At 39.2% G+C, this 14,873-nt stretch overlaps 1 pseudogene; it reads right to left on the bottom strand.

Annotated features, from left to right (window-relative positions):
• Positions 1-13,893: 13,893 nt before the first annotated feature.
• On the bottom strand, positions 13,894-14,470 carry LOC124248493 (divergent paired-related homeobox-like; annotated as a pseudogene).
• Between the last annotated feature and the right edge of the window lie 403 nt (positions 14,471-14,873).

Here is a 14,873-nt window from a genome sequence, read left to right as displayed (position 1 = left end):
AGTAGCCTTGACTTAGTTTCCTTCGGTTGGTACTGTACCTTTTTGCCATGGCCAGTGCTCCCTATCCCTACAAAGACATTTTATTTATTTCACTCTGTAACCTGAAATGAATAGGAACAAGAATTTTAAACCATGTTACATTAACTTATTTCTGACATTATAAATTAGCCTAGGATATTACAGGAACATGATTGTTATATAATTTATATCAGAACCTTTCTATAAATATGCGCTTATTACATTTGAAATGCTTCCAATGTACTTTATTTGCTGTTTGTATTTCCAAAAAGGATATGCAAACCAGTATGTCTATTTCATGGATATTTAAATAGTGAGATCTTCCATGTTGAAGGTAATGTATTTTTTTTTAAGATTTTAAAATTGCTATTTTGTTACAAAATAGAGACCTATTAACAGTTTGAGAGCTCCTTATGTGCCCTCAGGGAAAGAACCCTCTGTGCAACAGAACTACGCAAAACATCTTCAGCACGTTCTGAGGGTGAATATATACTACATAAATTGATCTTGTGTATTTAACCTTATCTTTTTAATTTTAAAATTGAAATTTTGAAACTTGGTTGTGCTCTGCTGGAGGGGGTTGGGATAAACTGCTTAGGTGTTTGCCTACTTGTCCAGTGAAATTACATTTGCATCAGTGTATGTATATACCTGCCAACCTTATTGATATGTCTCAGAACATTTATATTAAAATAATGCTTGTCTTGCAGCAGGTGATCCCATAAAACAATAATTCCCTGTTCTTAAAAACTTACTCTTTTTCTCACTAATAACATAGGAATTGTTTCTGTATTGGGATTATTCTGTATTGCATCCTTTATGTAGTGTCCATCTTCTGTTTCTCATGGTGGATTTAATGTGAAGTAAAGACATTGGTTTTCTGCCACTTTAGAAGAAAGAGCAGTTTGTCTGTTCCTTCTTCAAAATGGTACCTACTGATGTCGTACAGGAAAAAATTACAAATCAGACCTAAGATGTGACTTATTAAAATTGGGAGCATTCCATGTCATTTGACCCTTTTACCAACATGTTGTGATGTACTTATGTTTGAAACCAAAGGATATAAAGCAGTAAGAGAGGAAGTTTGTAATATTGGTAATAACTAAACTGCATATGTTGCCTATGGTCTAATTAGGAAAAAGTAGTCAGAGGTCTGGAAAGTGGGAAAATGGTGAGTTTTCGTTTCTTTGTGTGATTTTTTTTCACTTTTTGTGGGTTTGTTTTTCAGTTTCTAAATCCCATTCTGAAGTCCATGTGCCTCATTCAGATACTGTGAATGTAGCATCAGTAGTTCTCTTTTGTGGTCTCATTTCGTTTTATAAATTCTGAGGAAGTTATGTATGTATTTTGTCTAGTTGGTACCTGAACAAAGCAGATTTCCTTGCCTTTGCTGCCATGATGTACTTTCAGTACCATCTGATAAACCAGTGTCGTGCATGAAAGTTGTGCATTGTAATTTTCAAGAGAAGGTACTTCATTGGGCCAGTGGCACTGATTTTTTTCCTAGTAGCTATTTACTCTTCTAAGAGAATAATAAAAGAAATCTCCTATACTAGAACTGAAATTTTCCATTTGTATGGATCTAGTCACCTTCACTCAAATTTCAAGTTGATGCTAAGTAAATAAAGCACATCCCAATTTTATATGCTTTATATATCCTTGAGAAAATTACAGGATGCACAGCAATTTGTAGGAGTTTAAAATGGGATCATTTAAACATTTGGAAACATTGTTTTAAAAATCATCTAGCTTGCTTTTGCATTTTAGATGTTAAAGCCCATGTTGTCTTGTTAACAAGGGTGAGATTTGTAATGATCAGATTCAGCATGTGATTTCAACTTGAATCTGAATATTTCTTCCCTAGCTTATTTGAGCCGTTTTCTGAGCAGACTGTCACCAGTATTGGTAACTAATCATTAAAGGGAAAAGTTGCATTGCAACTTGTATGAATTAGTTTCCTGGAAGAACTTTTCTTGTGTTTTAGTGAATGAAGAGAGTTGATGGGATCACTTACTGTAACTCCTTCTACATAAGAACCCCTTCTGCAAGCAGAACACAAATGAACATGCTCAAGGAGTATCCCATTTTCTGGATAAATTGAATAAATTTGCTAGTTACTCCTTTATACTAGCGGTTTCTTTGTATCCCTTTGCTGGCAAGGGAATACAAGGAGTCAAGGCCACTGATCAGAACACCCCACATTTGAGTGGAGTCTTATTTCTACTCCAAGAGCAGTTATTCCCCCAAGTCCAAAATTGGCAGTTTTTTCTTTTTTTAAATAAAATTTTAAAAATGTCCTCAAACCAGTGGAACATAGACACTGGCTGCACTTAGTACTGCCAAAAGCCAAGGTCATTTGCATATATTCCATCAATCTGTCAAGAATTAGGCCTCACTTTATAACCCAAGGCATGGATGTGCATGCATTCTCTTAGCTGGGCAAACAATTATACTGTAGTTGTGATACAACACATGTGGCTTTTATTTGTACTGCACATATCCACTGTACAGCCACTTGGGAGTATCGTGGTTAGCTTGCAGCAACTGCTGTCTGCATTTATACTGTTTATTGCATATTCTTTTCCCTGGAAGTGAAAGAGAAATGTTTTCCTTGTTGCATTGATTACATTTTATAAATTTGCTTAGCTGGAAAGTTTGGGAAAAGAGGCCTGTTTGTCAATTGTACAACCGATTGTGAAGCTCTAGTGTGAATATTTTTACGTCTGTATTAGACATTTTCTTTGCAAATCTATTGTTCGATTGAAATGTAAATGAAATTAAAGATGGTGTACACCCATCATGTAAAAAGCAGGCACCATCTCTAAGATGGATTTAATGCTCATTTTTAAGGCATATACTCAGCTTCTATTTAAAACTATAATTTAAAATAATTCTGTACAATGAAATGGGGAATATATATGGGAATAAATTCTATTCCATTTATTTCAATTTGAATTTCCAAATTGTAATGTTTCCCTTTGTGCTATAGGAATAGGATTAAATGGGGGAAGGCTAGGACTAATAAGGCCTGTATATGGGGGGAGGGCAGAGATGGAACAATGAGGGTTGTGATGATAGTGAATAGCAAAGAGTGAATTCTGTGTGTTTTTGCTGTAGCACTGAAGTGAAGAGATATTAGCTTTGGCTGTTCACAGAATAGAGCATCATGATTTTCAGTGTTTGAGAGAAAATTGATGGAAAAAGTTTGCAGTACTTGACATGTATTTGCATGCACAAAATAAAATTATTTGTCCACCTTAAAAGTTGTTTGTTTAGTGTCAATATTAAGTTTATGGTGCATTTTAGTTATCTTGATTTCCTTGGTATATTTTTTGGCTTAATTAAGCTACCAGGATACTCATTAAATTGAAATTTAAGTAAATCACCTGCCTCATGCATGCATCATTGGGAGGGATCTGAAAGAAATGAATAGACCAGGGAGGATGAAATATTTCTCAATTTGATCAGTCACTTCATTCATTCAATATAGACTACCTTTATATGGGAGATGAAGACATAGATAATACTAGCAGTTCACAATCTAGTGGAGAAAATAGGACAAATACATAAATAACTATACAAAGCAGTGTATTATCGAAGTATGAAGACAGTTCTGTGGAACCTCAGAATATGAACAGAGAATAGCCTAAGTGGATCTAGAAACCATTTTCACTGGGCCTTGAGTAGTCTGCACATTCACTCAGCTGATGTATTTTAAGCCCCTGTCTTTACAGGTCATTAAGGTTAAAGGTCAGTGAAACATGATCCCTTTCTCTAGAAGCTCACAGTGTGGAAAATGGGAAAGACAAATCAGAATAATCAGCTCAGTGAGCTATGTTCTAATGTACGGTGTATGGAGACTCTGAAAGGGAGATTATGGGGTGGGAGGTAGTGGTGGCGAGCCAGAGGGAGTACTTCTTTGAGAAAGGACCTTGGACAAGACTTTGCAGGCTGAATAACATTTCCCCAAGTAGAGATGAGAGAGAAAACACCCAGAGCACCTACTCTACCTTCACAACAACCCACTCTATCTTAGTAGTCCTTCACTGTAGATAGTATGGTCCCTATTTTATATTTGAGACGTTAAGTAACTTCCTCAAGACCTCGTAACTAGAAAGAAGTGGAGTCAGAATTCTGATTGAAGTTTGTCCTTGTTCTACTTCCCAAAGGTGGTGATGGTGGTGGTTGGAACCTATTTTAGCCATACCTATTAGAGTGGAAGGAGTGTTTAAGGAATAGCTCAACTAACTCTTAGAGCACTTAATATGTTCCAGACACAGTTGTTGTTTGTTTGTTTTGAGGAAGATTAGCCCTGATCTAACTGCTGTCAATTCTCCTCTTTTTGTTGAGGAAGACTGGCCCTGAGCTAACATCCATGCCTATCTTCCTCTACTTTATATGTGGGATGCCTACCACAGCATGGCTTGCCAAGTGGTGCCATGTCCCCACCCGGGATCCGAACCTGCAAACCGCGGGCCACCGAAGCGGAACGTGCAACCTTAACCGCTGCGCCACCGGGCTGGCCCTCCAGACACAGTTTTAAATGCTATAGGTATATTATAATCTAGGACCATTATTGTCACCATTTTACACATGAGAAAACTAAGGCAGAGACCTTTGAAAATTTGCCCAAGTTCACACAGCTAGATGAGGTATGTAGGGATCTCTATGAAGGACATTGAATACCATACTAAAGAGACCATTAGGGAATCTTGGAAGTTAGATGATCTGAACAATTTCTGGTTTTAGAAAGATCACTTTGGCAGTAGTGTGAGGTGAAGTTTGGAGACAGACCAGCAGGGAGGCCAGGTCAACAATCTAGGTAAGAACTCTTTAGAGCATGGCCAAGCAGGGATGCAGGAAAAGAGATGAATTTGAAAAGTAGGAGAGAGCAACTACGAGATTTGTTGTAGAGGGAGTGTAGTAGACATCTACACACTATAGTGAATTAAATTTGCCTTAGAATCCCAGATCTTGTTGCTGACAACAGACCAATATTTGTGAAACGTAATCTTTTTTTTTTTTTGAGCAAGATTAGCCCTGAGCTAACATCTGCCGCCAACCCTCTTTTTGCTGAGGAAGACTGGCCCTGAGCTAACATCCGTGCCCATCTTTCTCTACTTTATACGTGGGACACCTGCCATAGCATGGATTGATAAGCAGTGCTCGGTCCATGCCCAAGATCTGAACTGATGAACCCTGGGCCACCAGAGCAGAGAGCGCAAACTTAACCGCCATGCCACCATGAGACATGTAATCTTGTTTAAGCCCTGGAGTGACTGTTGAGATCCAGAACAAGAGGGGAAAACTGTGGATAGCTGATCCAGGCAAAGGAGAAGAAACTTAATGACGGAAATGAAATTCCAGGAAGATTTTATTCCCTTTGTAGTTAATACCTACTGAAGTAATTATCATGCACTTTAACAAAGATTCAGATTTTTTATAATTGAAAACTCCATAGTGTGGTGGTTCCAAACTTACCTGCACCTTGCAATCACCTAGGGATCTTTTTAAAACCCTAAAGCCCAGATCACACTCCAGACTGATAAAATCACAATCTCTGAGGGGGGGACAAAGGCATCAGCACTTTTGAAGTTTCCCAGGTGCTTCAAGTGTGCAGAAAAGTTTGAGAATCACTGCCATAATGAATGAAAATGGGTTGGGGGCCTGTCTTAGCCCAGGTGCACTAAAGGACACCTGTCATCAAATGTTCAGGCCTGTGTGGTTTTTTCAGAGACTCATTCAGCAAGTATATTTTTGAGAATTTATGTCTCAGGCATTAGGGATACAGGAATGAACTAGTTCCCTAACTTCATGAAACTTACATTATAGTTGGGGGGCAGACGAAGTAAGTAAAAGGTGAATTTAGATAATGGGTAATACAACCAGAATGAATATAATGCAGCCAGATGATGAGGTTTTGTAAGGTGGGAGTGGTAGTTCTCAGCGCTGTGGACAGTTTTAGTTAGGACAGTCTACGAAACATCTCCATTTCAATCTCTAGTAAGTCTCAAACTTAACATATCCAAATCTGAGTTTCTGGTAACCCTCCAAACTACACCTTCAGTCTTCCTATTTCAGTTACTTCCCCCTTGACTACTCTCATTCACGTCTAGTCCAGCAGCAAATCATGTCACCTCTACCTTCAAAATATATTCAGAATTTGACTACTACTCACCACGTAGGTCCAAGCCACAATTCTCTCACCTGAAGTGTGATAGCCTCCTGTTCTCCATGCTTCTGTCCTTGCTTCCCTTCAGCTTATTCTCATCACAGCAGCTAGAGTGATCTCATTAAAATGTTGTCTGATCATTTCACTTCTGTGCTTAAAACCCTCCAAATGCTTCTCATCTCACTCAGTGGAAGCCAAAGTCTTGTCTTTGGAACTCCTCGTGCTCCAGCCATACTGGCTCTGGCATTCTCCACCACGCTCCCATCGCGGGTCCTTTACATTTGCTAAGGACAGAAGGCTTCCCCCACACCCATCGGATATCTTCATGACTAGATCTCTCACTTTCTTCAGGTCTTTACTGAAAAGTCAACCTCAGTGAGAACTGGATGGAGAGTAATTGGGGGCAGGGGAGGTGCTATTTAAGATAGATGTTTTAGGGGCTGGCCCTGTGTCCTAGTGGTTAAGTTCGGGCGCTCTGCTTCGGTGGTCCAGGGTTTCACTGGTTCGGATCCTGGACGCAGACGTGGCACCGCTCGTCAGGCCATGCCGAGGCGGCGTCCCACAACTAGAAGGAACCCACAACTAAAATATACAACTATGTACTGGGGGGATTTGGGGAGAAAAAGCAGGAAAAAAAAAGATTGGCAACAGTTGTTAGCTCAGGTGCCAATCTTTAAAAAGGATAAACAAATTAAATAAAATAGATGTTTTAACCCAAGAGACTGGATGAGGTTGATTGAAGTATGTTTTTAACTTTATATTCTGAAATAATTATGGATTCACAGGAAGTTGCAAAAATAATACAGAGAGGACCCATGTACCCTTCACGCAGTTTCCCCAATATAGCATCTTACATGACTATAGTGTAATATCAGAACCAGGAAATTGACATTGGTAACAATCTACAGATCTTATTCATATTTGTCTGGTTTCACATGCACTCATTTGCCTGCGTGTGCATTTGTAGTCCTCTGCGATTTTATCACATGTAGATTTGTGGAACCAGCACTATTCTCAAGATAACAGAACTGAAAAAAAAGATAACAGAATTGTTCCATCACCTCAGTGATCCCTTGAGCTTCCCCTTTATATTCACATCCATTCCTCTCCCTTACCCCCATTCTCCCATCCCTAACTCCTGACAACTACTAATCTGTTCTCCATCTCTATAGTTTTGTCATTTTTAGAATGTTATATAAATGAAATTATACAGAATGTAACCTTTTAAGATTGGCTTTTTTCACACAGCATAATTCCCTTGAGATCCATCCAAACCTTTGCATGTATTAATGGTTTCTTCCTTTTGGTTGCTGAGTAGTATACCATGGTATGGATGTACCACATTCTGTTTAAACATTCACCCACTGAGGAGCATTTGGACTGTTTCAAATTTTTGGCTATTACAAATAAAGCTGCTATGAACATTTGTATACATGTTTTTGTGTGGACATAAGTTTTTTGTTTCTGAAGTATTTTTTGAGCAAATAAATTGGTGTACTTTGTCGACCTCTGAAGGAAATGAATAAATTAGACTATAAAGTCAACTTAAAAATAGACAAATCCCTTCAAAATACAATTTACCAAAACAGATACAAGATGAAAAGGAAAATTGGAATAATTCTTGTATTAGTTGTCTATTGTCACATAACAAATTATCCCAAAACTTAGTGACTTAACACAACAACATTTATTATTTCACAGTTTCTGTAGGTCAGGAATCTGCATGTAACTTAGATGGGTCTTCTGTTTCAAGTCTCTCAAAGGCTGCAATCTAGGTGTTGGCTGGGCGGTGGTCATCTCGGCTCAGCTGGGGAACGGCCTGCTTCCAAGCTCACTACCCTGATTGCTGGGTGGATTTGAGTTCTTCCTGAACTGTTAGCATGAGGGCCTCAGTTTTTCATTGTCTCAAGGCTGCCCTCAGTTCCCTGCCACATAAGACTCTCTGAAGGGCAGTTCACAATCAGTATGGTAGCTTGGCTCATCAGAGCAGCAGGCAAGAAAAGCCTGAGACTGAGGGGGGCTGGGGCCAGGTTGAGAGAGAGAAAGAACTATAAAGGAGTCACAATCCTTTATAACCTAATCTTGGAAGCGATATCCCATCATATTTGTTGTTATTCCTTGAAAACAAGTCACTAGGTCTAAACTACACTCGGACTGCTGTAGCTCCCAAAGACCCCTCCCTCCAGGTATTCATGCCCTTGTGTAATCCTCTCTCCCTGAGTCTGAACTGGACTTGTGACTTTTTTATCTCCAATCAAGAGATAGAAACCATGCAGGGGAATTTTAAAGAATTATTAAAATCTAATAAACAATTGACCATAAGATACAAGGAAATCCCGTATGGTACCCTATGGCTTAGGGAGAGTACCTAAGGAAGGACAAATTGGAAGGGGGTCCCGTTACCAAGACTGGATTCGGACCTCAATGGAGAAGGTGAAGTTCAGCCCACTAGACAGCAGAGAATTTTGCAGGTTTGCTCAGGCTGGAACTGACTTCTAACAAGGAGAAAGCAAGTCTCTGGACCACAGACGAGCTGCACGGCAGCCTGTGGAGGGAACTGACACCAGGGTAGCCAGGAAGCCTTTGGGTACCAATGCAGGCAAGAGGCCTTTCGAAGCTGGTGGGTGCAGGAGGCCTCAGGGCATGGATTTCTGTGCCCTTGAGAGAGCCCCTGGAAAATTATTGCTAGGCCAGACTGAGGTCGCAAGGTCATCAAGGGACTACATGTGCTGGGCCCATGGCTGGGGAAGAGCTCCACTTTATGTTCTTACAGCCGTATCACTGACCATAGCCCCTCCTCCTGCAATGCTCTTATAGTGCTCTCTACTGAGAACAGGTATTGTGCTCACTACAAAAGGAATTCTGTCCATTATTGCAAAGCAAGAAGGGTGAATTGCAAGCTGAGAGGCAATAAATTATTTCTTGGCACAGGAGCCATTTTAGAAGCTGCCTGACATAGCCCTATATCTACTGAAGAAATTGAGTTCATTATGAAAAGCTTCCCACAAAGAAAACAGCAGGCCCAGGTGGTTTCACAGGTGAATTCTATTAAACATTACAGATCAATGTCATTTGTGAATATAAATGCAAAAAATCCTTAAGATGTTAGCAAATGCAGCAATGTATATATATAGTGTAATACATCATGTCCATATAGATTTATCTCAGGAATGTAAGATTGGCTTAACATTTGAAAATCAATGTTACCCACCATATTAACAGAATAAAGGTTTATAGAAATTAAAAATATATACATAAGTAAGAGAAACAAATATTTCTTAAAAAAGACATCTTGCTCCTTACATTTTAAGTGTGTGGGCTGTTTAAAGAAAAATATTGTTATCAAAACTATGAAAGCAAAGAGGTTTTCTGATTTTCTCAGATGCCTTAATCAAAACTTTAAAAAGAAATTTTATTTCTTCTTACAGACAATCCAACATCTAAAGAAAATTTCAATTAACAAAATTAAAGCCTACACTAAAGATACCACTTTTAAAACTTACCAAAAAAATGTTTCTGACTATTATATACGGAAGTAGCCCTTAGTGGTTTTATATTCATTAATACAAAAAGAAAAAGTTGTTTAATTTCTAAGTAAGAAAGATGTATTCAGTTGCCACAAACTGGCCCCATACCCTCAGAAACAAATTTAGTGGAAGACCAAATCTTGTTTTATCTGTAATTATAATAATCTGGAAAAACTATAATGGAAGAGCAATCCTTGGAACCTATGCCTCAAGACATTTAAGCATTTCTATATGAATTTCATAACCTTAAATATGTTTAATAGCAGTTTGTAAATCTTCTGGTTGGATCGAGATTTTCCCTTGATAAAAGGCAAATGCTTTAACAGTCACAAAACAGCTTACGGATTTCGTTTTTCCCACTAGAGAATACCTTCAGTACGCTCTACAGATAAACAAAAACCTTACATTACAGGTAAAATACTTTGAAAACTATAAATCATACATGATACTCTCATTAAACAGAAACTTCATTATCCACATCATCCCAAAATTCTGATAAGATAAATTAAGTGGTCCTGTTGAATCTTGTTAGATAACTAACTCACGAACACGGTCATATTCCTGACAGATGCAAATTGCATTATCAACAATGACCCCACTAGATATATCCCTCCATAATATACAACCAGGAGAGTAAATATGTTAAAAGATAGATCAATGAAAATCAGTCTTAAAACTGTACTGGAGGGGCCGAGTGGTTAAGTTCCCGCACTCTGCTTCAGCGGCCCAGGGTTTTGCTGGTTCAGATCCTGGGTGCAGACATGGCACTGCTCATCAGGCCATGCTGAGGCGGCGTTCCACATACCACAACTAGAAGGACCTGCAACTAAAATAAACAACTGTGTACTGGGGGGATTTGGGGAGAAAAAAGACAAAAAACCCCCAAAAGATGGGCAACAGTTGTTAGTTCAGGGGCCAAACTTGAAAAAAGAAAAACCCAAAACTGTACTGGAAAGGACAATTTCAGGTATTATTAACCAAAAAAAATTATTCTTAAGCTCTAGAATATACACTCATAAGTACATACTTCCTAGAATAAATATGCTTAAATTCCTACAATCTCGATATCCAGTCTCACTGAATATCTGACCCCGAGTCTTACTAATGGTCTCCAAAAGTAGATAGCTTCCCCCCAAGAGTCGACAAATGAAAAAAGAAGACCTGAGACAGGGACTTCTAGTTTCCTCCCTGGAGTACCGAAAGCCAGAATGGGCACTGGTCCCACCTTTACAATGAAAAAGAATGAGCCTAACTTCAAATTAACGATTGTTTTCTGAACCCATCTGTATTAGTTTTCTTTTGCTGCTGTGAAATATTGCCACAAATTTAGGAGCTTAAACAAACAAAGGAACAAACCTGTTATTTCACATTTTTTTCTAGTTCAGAAGCATGGGCACAGCGTGGCTTAGCTGGGTTCCCTGATTAGGGCTAAAATCCAGGTTTGGGCAGGATTGCCTTCCTATCTGGAGGCTCTGGGGGAGAAGCCACCTCCAAGCTCATTCAGAATTCAGTCCCTTGTGATTGTAGGTGTGAAACCTGCATTTTCTTGCTGGATATGACCATGATATTCTTTGTTTCCAGAGGCTGTCCACATTCCTTCTCACATAGCTCCCTTTCCTCGCCAAACCAGGAACAAAATGTTAAGGCCCTTTCATACTTCAAATATTTCTTACTTCTGCCACCAGCCAGAGAAAAAGTTTCCTGCTTTTAAAGGCTCGTGTGATTACATTTGGCCCATCTAGATAATCTGGGCTGATCTCCCTGTTTTAAGGTCAACTGATTAATAACCTTAATTACATCTGCAAAATCCCTTTTGCCAAGTAAGGTAACATATTCAAGGGTGGCTATTTCGTCATATTCACAGTCACAGGGGTTAGGATGTGGGATCTTCTTGGGGGCCATAAATCTGCCCACGCCACTATCAAAGGGCTGAGGTTGCAGAGCAAACAACCGGCCCAAAATCTAAGAGAGCTGTATCCAGAAATGAGACTTGAGAACTTCCTCACCTGGGTTAGATGCAACCAGTAAGAAGAGTTAAGAAGAATTTAGGTAGTATATTTGACGACTTGACAAAGGCCAATTACAGGCTAGCAGGGGAGAGTAAAGCCCTTGGAGGCTGCAAAAATTGGAGGAATCTATGCCCTTTTCTAGGCTCTTTCTCTCCTTGAAGAGGCCCCAACAGGTGTTCATAGAAAAGATAAGAAAGGAACCTAAGGGGATCAGCCCAGTGGCATAGTGGTTGAGTTTGCACGCTCCGCTTCTGCGGCCCAGGTTCGAAGGTTTGGATCCCAGGAGCCAACCTACACACCACTCATCAAGCCACGTGGTAGGCGTCCCACATATAAAGTAAAGGAAGATAGACACCAATGTTAGCTCAGGGCCAATCTTCCTCAAAAAAAAAAAAAAGAAAAAAGAAAAAAGTAAGGAACCTAAGAAATATTGTGGTGCTGACCTGGGAGAGGGAAATAGCAGACATGCAGAAGGGGCAAGAAGCTACCTAGATCCTTCTAGCTCAATTAAGGAACAAAAGCCTTAATATGGGAGGGTGGAAGGGAAACAAGCACTGCTGCCCTTAGGACATTAGTGAAAACTCTGTTGCTGGGGAAAGGAAAAAAAATTAAAAAATCTCCTGGAGGAGGGGCAGGGTTTTGCACTCAACCACGGTCAGGGGAGGGACAGGAGAACCCAGTAGGCCATACCCACAAGATTCAGGGACACAGTACATGGCTAAGACTGAATCTTAATCGGAACAACAGAGAATGTTCCCCATCACTACCCCCCAAAGCCAAACTAACAAGTTTGGAATAGCAAGCAACAACAAAACACTCCTGGAAGAGAGGAAGGAGAGGAAGAAGAGCATGCAAGTAAACCCTCTCTTAGGCATAGCACAAAGGGAATATCTAAAACTCACAATCCAACAGACTTTTTTCCGGCTAACAAATCCCCACCCTAGACACAGATGTTTCGATAAGAATTTGAAGCCTGAGCTGCATTGAGGGTAACCATAGCAACAACAAACCTAGATTAACTAACTAGGTTAACTCAAACTCCCAACTAGATTAACTCAAACCCTACACTAAGGCCTAGTAGAAGGAAGGGCTTGCCTATTTTCAGGCATAGAAACTATTTACCTCAGTCTTTTCTTTTTCAGTTGACCACATGTCACTTTATTCATAGATGCCACACGTGCAGGGAGAGGGGAGTTAATAGGAAGAAATCAGGAGGCCTGAGAACTTCCTTGGAAGGGTCTGTGGTGTTTCCATCGTCTTAAGAAGAGTAGAGGGGAGGCAAAAAAAATAAATAAAAAAAGAAAAAGAAAAATTGAGGGCTAGGGACATTTGGGTGATCAAAGGACATAAAGTGATGGCTGGGAAGGTGACAGAAAAATAGAAAGTAGAAAAATCAGCCAATGCTTCACTTACTGACGCTAACTAAACCTTCCTAGCTGAAAAATACTGAAAAAAAAAAGTCAAAGAAGCAAAAAAAAGAAAAAATGATACTATCCTTATCAGTCCCATTTTATATATATATATATATAAACATATATTTTTATGGAGGTATAATTTATGTAAACTAAAATGCACAGATTTTCTTTAAAACAATTTTTTTATCCAACTTTGAGATATAATTGACATATAACATTGTGTAAGTTTAAGGTGTACAGCCTGTTGATTTGATACATTTATATATTGCAAAATGATTGCCACCATAGCAGTGGCTAACACCTCGATCCTGTTATATAATTATCATCTCTTCTTTTGTGGTAAGAACATTTAAGAGCTAGTCTCTTAGCCACTTTCAATGATACAATACAGTATCACAGTTCTCTATGTTTTAATGAATTTGTACACCAAGATAACTGCTGTCCTAATTAAGACATGAAACTTTTCCATCATCCTAATAAATTTTAGTCCCTCTGTGCACTCAATTCCTTCTAACACATGGGCAGCCACTAATCTGCTTTTTGCCACTATAGTACTTCCTGCTGTAAGAATTCATATAAATGGAATTATACAGTATGTAGTCTTTTGTGTCTTTTTTCTTTCACTCAACATAATGTTGAAATGCATCCATGTTGAGTATATCTTGTGTTTGTTCCTTTTTATAGCTGAAAAGTATTCCCTTGTATGGGAATCATTACAAATCATTACAACATGTGAACTTTTGTGTCTGGCTTCACTGGCAAGTTCTTTTTGGAGATGAAGAACAGAAAGAATTACCATTGATACTTGTTCTGAGAACTTGGGATTCCAAAATGGAATAGAAGCAGTATATGTTAGGGTCTTAGCAGCAGCTGAAATGAACTATTTTGTGGCCAAAAAAGTGGTCTATGGGAGCCTTAAAATTGGGGCATATGCAGAGCTGGAATGAAGGCATTGGATGATCTGCATAAACTAGGGATGCAGGGTGGGCACTGTTAGGGGATCTGGGAGGTGTATCCATATTTGTCTTGGAAAAGCTGGTGTTGACTCCTGCCTCAGCCAATTGTTGTTGCTGAGCTTCTTGTTTTTGCTGAATATTCTTGTGTTTGGTATTCTTGAGTTTTGCTCTATGGTTCTTGAACCAAACCTGCACTAACGTTGAATGCTTCTCCATTTTTGAGGCCATTTCTTTCTGAAGTCTGGGGGGTGGGATGTGGGTTCTTATTGAACAGGAGCTGCAAACCTGCCAACTGTTTCTCAGTGAACATGGTTCGTTTCCTTTGTGGATACTCCTGGTGCTTTCCTTTAGGAAGGTCCCCTGGGTCAGACATCCTGTAACCCAGGTGTGTTCCTATGCTCTGGTCCAGTGACCAGAACTACCTCAGTCTTTACTGTCCTACACAAGATGTTCAGTTTTCAACAAAAAACTTACCAGGTATATGAAAATGAAAAAAAAAAACCTCCTAAGAGACAAAACAATTATCAGAAGCAGAATCTGATAAGCCATTAACCTTGGAACCGACAGAGAATTTAAAATAACAATGATTAATATGTAAAATGTTGTACCAGGAAACTTAGACAACATGGATGATCTGATAGAAAATTTCAGCAGAGAGACAGTGACCATAAGAGAGAATCAAATAAAAATGCTAGAAATGAAAAACTCAGTAGTAGAGATGAAGAATGTCTTTGACGGACTCACCAGTAGACTTGACAGAGCCAAGGAAAGAATTA

This window comes from Equus quagga, chromosome 1 (assembly GCF_021613505.1).
Source record: "Equus quagga isolate Etosha38 chromosome 1, UCLA_HA_Equagga_1.0, whole genome shotgun sequence".
NCBI lineage: Eukaryota > Metazoa > Chordata > Mammalia > Perissodactyla > Equidae > Equus > Equus quagga.
The sequence above is the reverse complement of the archived record's forward strand: the minus strand, read 5'-3'. Positions and strand labels throughout refer to the sequence as shown.